Raw genomic sequence first — 9,008 nt, 5'->3', positions numbered from 1 at the left:
TGTTGATAAATGAACCCTCTACAATATTGCACTCTATTCTTATAGTGTTTGTTATGAGTATGTTTATTGATTTATCTGACCAATGAATTGTTTGCGCTTTCAGCGTTTTCGGTGTAAAACCAAAGAGCGATCCAATGCTGTTTGCTTTTTCAAAGTGAATATCGAACTTTGGTGAGAACATCATGCACTTGGATGTGTTACTATTGACACTAATGTCAATTAATTTCTCCCCATCACCTTTGGCTACTTTTATCATTTCATGATTCAAGTGATCTATTATGTCATTAAGCTCATATGAACCCTCCGGTATTGTAATAATATTATCTCCATAATGAAATAAATTATTACTCTTATCAACATTAGGTATTGAATTAAAAGTCTTAAACAACACTAGAGCACATTCGTAAAAACCATCACTATCCAATTCTATAGGTGGTTGAAAGTCTGCAGTCAAAACGGAATCATTACCATTCAGGCTTATTGTGAATGAGGAAAATGTCATGATGATGATGATGATGAGAGGTGTTTAAAGGTAGACGAACTATTTAAGAATGAAACCACACACATAATGCTTATGATATTTATTTAAAACAAACGTTTAGCATTGTTACATAAGAATTTTAAACATAAATGTCCGCAATTTACAGTGTTGAATTTTTGTAAATTGTTGTAATTATACTCCACTTGCACACGACCACCATTACCAGTATTGTTTACATAGTTGATAAACTCTCGAGGAGGTCTCAAATCACCGAAGCTATCAAAATACAAGCAATAATCACCCTTCTTTACATAAGCACACCAATGCGTACCCTGACCTCGTTGAGAGTCTAAATTAATAACACCAGTTTCGTTATAGTGAGGTTTTGTGGGGAAATTATCTCGCATGAAAACACCTCTAAAGTAGGGGATTTTCTCTCGGTGTGCAACCTTTAAAATATCCCTATCAGTGAGTGCTTTACCTTTTGGTGGTAAAACTAACGTTTTTTTTTTTTCTTCTTCATCATAACTGCTGATGTATTAGCACCACCACCTTTGGTTGGTGTGATAAAGAGCCCCATTCCACGTTTATATGGTGCTAAATATAAACCTTTACCCACAATCTTTCCATTGGCAGCAGCAGCAGCAGCAGCAGCAGCAGCAGGAGCAGCGGTAGCATTGTTTCTATTCTTCACCATTTCGTAAATATTTTTTGCCGCTGTGGTTACTCCACCGGCTAAAGTTCCCGTGGCTGCTAGAGCGCTCAAAAGCGGTATCAAAGGTAGGAAACCACCTCTCTTAGGTATTGGAATGACTCGTTGTTTCTGGTGTCCCTTGACAATTTTACCTTTAACAAATTGTTTTGCAGCTTTCACACCTGCTTTTATCAATGCCGTGGTAGTGGTAGGTTTCTTCGTCTTTTTTTTAGAAATTTGTTTTTTAACCGCATTGCGACTAGCTTTTATAACTTTCGATAAAGGAACAACACCCATACCGTGTTTAACTTTAAATCTCATAATTTTATTTACACCCAAGGCGGCAATCCGTTCACCTAATGAATTACTCTCTCGCCAACGTTTTCTAGCAGCATCCGCCAATAGTGTGTCAGCTCTATGACGTCCCTCTAATGTCTTATCAGTTGAGTAGGTGATATCGTGTAATTTACAAGCTTCGTCGAGCGGGTTAACACCGGGATCGTTACGAGCCAACCTCTCCTTTAATTTTGTACCTGGACCACAATAATTGTATCCAGGTATGTGAGCTTCGAATGGAAGATTATTTATTAAACTATTAATAATGCCACCACCACCACCACCACCAACAACAACACAATTTTCCTTTTTATTTTTATTCTTTTTTATTTGTCTTCCTTGATTGAAATTCTTTTTTAAACTACCTCCAACCACATGTGTTATCATCTTAAATAGTCATAATTGAATGTGACCATCTATGTGTGTGTATGTATGTATGTATGTATGTATGTATGTATGTATGTATTCAACACATACGACAAACATGATTCCCAACACAACAACAATAACCGCAAGGAAGTGTAAATGACACTTCAAATTCATCATCATAATCAATTTCTGTCTCCAGCTCCGTCTCCAGCTCCATCTCCCGCTCCGTCTCCCGCTCCGTCTCCAGCTCCGTCTCCTGCTCCGTCTCCTGCTCCGTCTCCATCTCCGTCTCTAACTCTGCCACCATTTCCATCTTCGACTCCATTTCTCTCTCTCGTTCCGGTTCGTTCTCCATACCGTCCGCCTTCGGTATCGTAGTGGTGTTTGAGATTTAATTTAAAAAATAATATTAATAATAATATTAACACCACTTCCACTAGCAATAACAGCAACACTGTATAAATTATATGTCCTACTGATTCCATGGGTCATATTAAAATGAAACTTAAAAAACAAAACACGTCACTTGTAGTTAAAGATTGGAGTGTGATAGATAATAAAGTGAATTTACATAGCCAACAACAACATAATAAACACGGTTCGTTGTTAGCTAACAATATCAGATGTCTCATTTGCGGACCATCCAATTGTGGTAAAACTAATGTGTTATTGTCTCTTCTTTTACATCCGAACGGTGTGAAATTTCACAATGTTTATCTTTATTCAAAATCCTTAAACCAACCAAAGTATCAATTTCTGAGTGAAGTCTTGGAGAGAGTTGGTGACTTACCTTTTCACATGTATGATGATAAGAGTCAAGTTGTACCACCGGAGGATGCCGCCGAAGACAGTGTCGTCATATTTGATGATGTAGCTTTGGAAGATCAAGATGCGATTCGTCAATACTTTGCTATGGGACGTCATCGTTGGTTAGATTGTTTCTACCTGTGTCAAACGTACAGTAAGATACCTAAGCAGTTGGTGCGTGATAATGCCAATCTGATATTGCTCTTCAAACAGGACGAGTTGAATTTGAAACATGCCTATGATGATCACGTGAACACTGATATGAGCTTTGAGAAATTTAAAGAGATCTGTCATGAGTGTTGGAGGAAAAAGTATACGTTCTTAACAATCGACAAGGAGAGAGACATTCATAAGGGTCGATATCGTAAAGGTTTTGATGTTTTTATTATTATATAGATCTGTTTAAATTGATTGCTATCTTGGGTTTATTATCAGTTTTACATTGTCACCTACCGTGAAAACATCTAAAATAACATAAAAAATAAAATAAAACAAACAAAATGTTTGGTGATAAAAAGTTGAAACGAAAACTTGTAGATTCTGTTGAGAATGTGAAGAAAAAAGTCAAGGCTTTACGAGCAGATAAATCTTCCCTTGACACTTCACTAGCTGAAACATTTGAACCAATTACAAAACCTCTTAATGTTTTAATGACAAAAGCATTAGAATCGTCATCATCATCATCATCATCATCAAAAGACATGGAAGCAGCAGCAGCAGCAGCATCAGAGATGGGAAACTTTCCAACACTTAAAACTTCCACACCCTTACCACCACCACTGCTACAGAAGAAGAAGAAACAACGTTTGATTAAAACTGAACCTGTAAGTAGACTCATCAGTTGGAAACATAATCTTCAAGATGAACAGCAACAACAACAACAACAACAACAAAAACAGGACAGTGATTATAACAATGAAGAGGCTGATGATAATGATGATGATGATGATGATGATGATGATGATGTTAGTAGTGTTTATGAAGAGGAAAATGTTAGTGATGGTGATATGAAGTCAGCTCTTGACATACATCAAAGTGGTGTTGGTGATGATAATGATGATGATGATGATGTTCACAATACTACATTGAATGAAGATTATTTTAATAAATATATCAGACACCTTTCTAAAACTACTAAGATACCGTTTGGTGTTTACATCAAGAATAACAATAAGATACATATTGGAGATAGTCAAGTTAGATTCAATAAAGATTTGATACACATCAAAGATTCAGTATTTAAAATGACATTAGGTCTGTGGGAACTTATCTTTAAAAAAATACCAAACAAGTCTGTAATTACGAGTAAAGATGTAATGGATTACAACAAGATTTTAGAGATTACAAACGCACATCGTAGAGGATTCTCACCAAACGGTCAAGTGAGGGGAGATAGAGGCTTAAAATATCAACTTTACATTAAACGTCAACAAGAAGCCAAGAAACATAAAGAGGGTGGATGTCTGAACTCAACAACAACAACAACAACAAGTAAAGGAGATAAATTTACAACTAAAACGTTTTATCCGAAAACTGATTATATCTATTGGGATGATCCAAACGAGCTTGTGAATCGTTTACAGTTGTTAATTGCATCACAGAGTGCTGGTAACACCTCCCATTCCAATGAAATTAATGCAATCGTAGAGGAACTAACTGAAAGCGGTATCATTTTAAAATGAAGCAACACTGTTAGCTGTTAAAACATACCTGTTTTATCTGATTATAAATACACTATAGAGTTCTATCTATCATTCACTGTCACAATGCCTCTTAATAAGTTTGGACAACACTTGGGTAGTGAAACTTCTCAAGCTCGCAAAAAAATCAAAGTGAAAAAAGATTCGATACATTTTGATAATAAACGGTTGACTGGAGTTCGGAGATCTATTCTTAATTCGGATGTTATCATTCAATCTCAATTTGATGAAACAATAAATAGATTAATTAGTAGGTTAAAGAACCATACTTTAGATATACTTGATTTACAATCAAAAGTTAATAAATTATTAGAAAGAATTTCAACACCTGCCAAACCTACTAATACTGCTGCTGCTGCTGCTGCTTCTACTCGTGCTACTACTACTACTACTACTACTACTACTACTGCTGCTACTACATCAAGAAGAAAAAACTGAAAGAATGAGTAAATCCCAAGTAGTGAAAGAGATACACAAATATGCAAGAAAAACATTCCCGCGTAGGAGATTCATTCAGAGAGGGTTCGATGATACATGGCAGATTGACTTGATTGATATGCAAAAATACTCGAAGGATAATAACAACCATAAATATATTCTAGTTTGTATTGACACCTTTTCGAAATATGCTTGGCTGCAACCGCTAAAATCTAAGAGCGCCGAAGATGTTACAAAGGCAATGCGTAAAATCTTAAGTGAAAATGGGAGATGCCCTAAGAATATTCAATCGGATGATGGAAAAGAGTTTTTCAACTCCAAATTTCACTCACTAATGACGCAATATCATATCAATCACTACTCTACATATAGCGTCATGAAAGCCTCCATAGTGGAGAGGCTAATTAGAACCTTAAAACATTGGATTTGGCAGCAATTTAGTTTGAACGGTTCCTACAAATGGACACAACTGATAACAGAACTGGAACATTATTACAATAACAAACCTCATCGCACTATCAGTATGGCGCCATCGAGTGTAAACAAAAATAACTCTAATCAATTGTTACATAAGGTCTACAATCACATCAAAATCAAACCAAGTGCCAAGTTCAAGGTTGGTGACCATGTGAGAATTAGCAAATACAAATCAACTTTCGCCAAAGGCTACACTGGTAACTGGACTACGGAAATATTTAAAGTTATCAAAGTGCAAAATACTAATCCAGTAACTTATTTACTTGAAGATACTAATCATCAACCCATCTCTGGATGCTTTTATGAACAAGAATTGCAGAAAACTAAACATAGTGATATTTATCTAGTGGAGAAAGTTTTAAAACGTCGAGGTAATAAAGTATATGTAAAATGGCTTGGTCTAAATGAAAAAAGCTGGATAGATAAAGATAACATTGTCTAGGTGCACTTTAGTACAATAAAATTATTGATACCTGGTATGAGTGTGTGTGTGTGTGTGTGTGTGTGTGTGGTTTTATTCAATAAAACTCCCTTATTTTCATTATTGTCTTTTATTTCTAATATTATTATTATTACACATAAAGATACATGAGGTAGTATAGTAACTATAAGATATAAAAAATCGCTAGCAGCAGCTGCATTTGCATATAAACAGGTATGTATGACAACAGGTAGCGATAGCAACAACAACAAAAAAAACTGTTAATTTTCATAAGATGGAGGTGTATAGTTAATTGAGTCTATTATGTGTGCTCCCACCACACAATATATGATACTAATAAGGTAGTTAAATATTTTAGGGTTATATGTAACGCGAGAAAAGTTTTCTACATTACAACTACACAGAAAAAAAAACCAATCCTGGAAATTTATGGATTCATTTCCTATCACTCCCTCCACCTCATCATTAATTTCATCCCACATTACGGTTAGAAAATACACCGATACTTCATCGTTAGATGGTATATTACCCTGAATATATTGATTTTTCATTAAACGGGACACTTCCCCTCTAAAATGATTTAGTGGCATTGGTAAACGCCATTGTTTAATAAGATAGTTGTTTTGGAATGCTCGTATCCATTGCTTTTTATTATTTTCATAATGTGCTACCAACTCTGGCTCGATACTTTCATATTCATCGTGACTACGCTCACATTTAATTGACGGTGGGACGTTTTCCTTAGGCTGATGTACAGCTAGGTTAGCATCTTCGCTTTGCACTGTTAATTTCATACATGCTGTTAACGGTACCAGTAGTGTGGGAGACTGCGAAGATGTTAGCTCTTGTTGTTGCTGCTGTTGCTGTTGCTGATGTTGTTGCTGATGCTGTTGCTGTTGCCGCTCTTGAACTGGTACGAAGAGGATGGCATCGTCAATGTTGTTGTTGCTGCTGCTGCTTGCGGTGACTGCTGCTGTTGCTGCTGCTGCTGAAACATTAATAATTATTATTTATTACCAATAAGACATGGTTGCAATTGCCTTATGCTAAGAATTTCTTAAGACTTTCTAGAATTGTTAAAGAATATTACGTTTTACTTTAGTAGGTAATACAAAGGAGGATTTAAATCTTACATTTGATTTGATGATACATTGTTATTTATGTATGTATATGATATTAATATGACTCGAACAATCTGAAAAAAAAAAAAAAAACTTATTAAAGAAACACTCACATGTTATTTATGCTGGACAAAACTCTAAAAGCCAGGTTCTGTTTTTCGGCCCCTTGGAAACTACCGCTATGCCCCCATTTTTAATATCATCCATCACCTCCTCTTCCATAGCGTTAAAACGACATGGAAGAGTCAGGTGACCCTCTTTTAAAATTAAAATGGTCTGCATTTTCGTACTGTCAAACTGCGAAGGCTTTTGGTAGCAGTTAATTATTTCGTATGGATGACCTATTTTTAACTCCTTAGGTTTAATCCAGTTTATGACATTTAACCCACGTTCTGTCAAACGCTCAATACAATTATGGGACATAGCGGTAATTTGACAGCTGTAGCTTTGCTCACCGTGTTATGAGTGATTGTATGGTGGCAATGGGTGAGCAGGCCGTTTTATACCCAAATCAAAACCTCAGATATGACGTTTGCGGCAGAAAACAGGAAATAGCCCCTATCATTTCACACACTCGCTACAATCTATTATTTTATAAAAACTTTAAAAAAAATAAAAGCTTACCTTAAATTTATTTGCTATCGATAACGTTGTCGCTCTCAAAACCTGGTAGCATTAGCCGGTAAGCGATCCTTGCAGAACATATCAGCGTTAGGATCTGTTTTTATAATACGCATTTCTCCATCAGCCCAACGTTGCATTTGACCTAACATATACGTATACTGTTGGCAGTCTTCACTCAACAGTAGAGGTATCTGTGTGGTGGTTGTTGTTGTTGTTGTTGCTGTTGTTGCTACATGTGGTGGTGGTGGTGGTGGTGGTGGCCTGACTGTTGAGGTAGTACTCAGAATCTTGGTAGAAATAGGTTTCTTTTTTTTTTGAACTCGAACTGTCATTTCTATATCATCACCGTCTTGTATAATTTGGTAGTATTCATTCTCTGACCAAGACTGTTTTATGTTCGTTTCCCGTCTTACTCGCTTCTTATGCATAGTGATATTACTAGCAGTAGATGAAACTATTGGTTCTTTAATAATTTCAATCTTAAATATAATCATATTGCCATTTATACATAGCGGTAAATCCACTAATTCATTATGACGTACAATCTTGGTCCTGGATACTTTTGTCGTTCCCCTTTCTCCCATAAAAAACTTTACGTACCATTGATATGACGTGTTGATGGTGGCATTGGTTGCTGCAGTCTCATCTACCACAGTAGCTCGTTTTATGTTCCACGCGCGTACGGCACACGAGGGAAAGTAAAAATCAGCATTGTGAGGTAATATAGTGATGTTTTTAACATCTGTATCGTTAACTGCATACAAATGCAAAATCACACTGACCGGTAATAAATTGGAAATAAACATTATCACCTTAACAATGTTCCAACCCGTTCTATTCGTAAGCGTCGCCAACAATGAATGCAATTTTATTGCAATAATAAATCATAGATCAACTATGCACATCCTCAATCCTTGATCAACACCCACATGTTCCGCTAGATAACTTAATATAGTAGATGAAGTAAAACCATTTAGATGCGTATTGATATTTTCAACCAACACCAGTTAGATACATATTGATGTTACATTCAACCACTGACGAATCTATTATTGAATACATTGAACTGAAACGTTAGGTCCGTAAAAGATAATAAAATAGGTCATATCTAATAGAATAATGCTCATTTTGAAACAAAGTTTAATTTGCAGTTAGTAATACCATTATCATATTCCCGATTCATAATAACATCATACATTTTAAAATAAACAAATGAAAACACAAACGCAAATTAACGTGGTACTTAAAAAAAAAACAGTCGATAAAATTATCATCATGTGGTAGCGGTCAATACGTTTCCGCTAGATATCACCATGCGAACAGAAATGTGCCAAAAATTGTAGGTGAAAAAAAGTCACCAAACCCACCTCCACGAAATGTACCTTATTACCACAACATAAAATCTATGTCAAGTCAACCAAAGACTGGCTCATGATGTCCATACTTCAACTCATATTAACTACTAAACACAAACGAACGAAAAAATGAAAACCAACATTTGCGTTTTTGTGCGGTTGGT

General features: G+C 35.7%; 1 long non-coding RNA gene across 1 annotated transcript; it reads right to left on the bottom strand.

Annotated features, from left to right (window-relative positions):
* Positions 1-5,849: 5,849 nt before the first annotated feature.
* On the bottom strand, positions 5,850-7,309 carry LOC125229733. The gene is made up of 2 exons (XR_007177443.1): positions 6,979-7,309; positions 5,850-6,732 (listed from the first exon to the last, which is right to left on the bottom strand). It is a non-coding gene; the product is annotated as an uncharacterized LOC125229733 (long non-coding RNA).
* Positions 7,310-9,008: the final 1,699 nt, after the last annotated feature.

Source organism: Leguminivora glycinivorella, chromosome 1 (assembly GCF_023078275.1).
Source record: "Leguminivora glycinivorella isolate SPB_JAAS2020 chromosome 1, LegGlyc_1.1, whole genome shotgun sequence".
In the NCBI taxonomy this organism is placed as follows: domain Eukaryota; kingdom Metazoa; phylum Arthropoda; class Insecta; order Lepidoptera; family Tortricidae; genus Leguminivora; species Leguminivora glycinivorella.
Note: the sequence above shows the minus strand (reverse complement) of the source record. Positions and strands in the feature narration are given on the sequence as shown.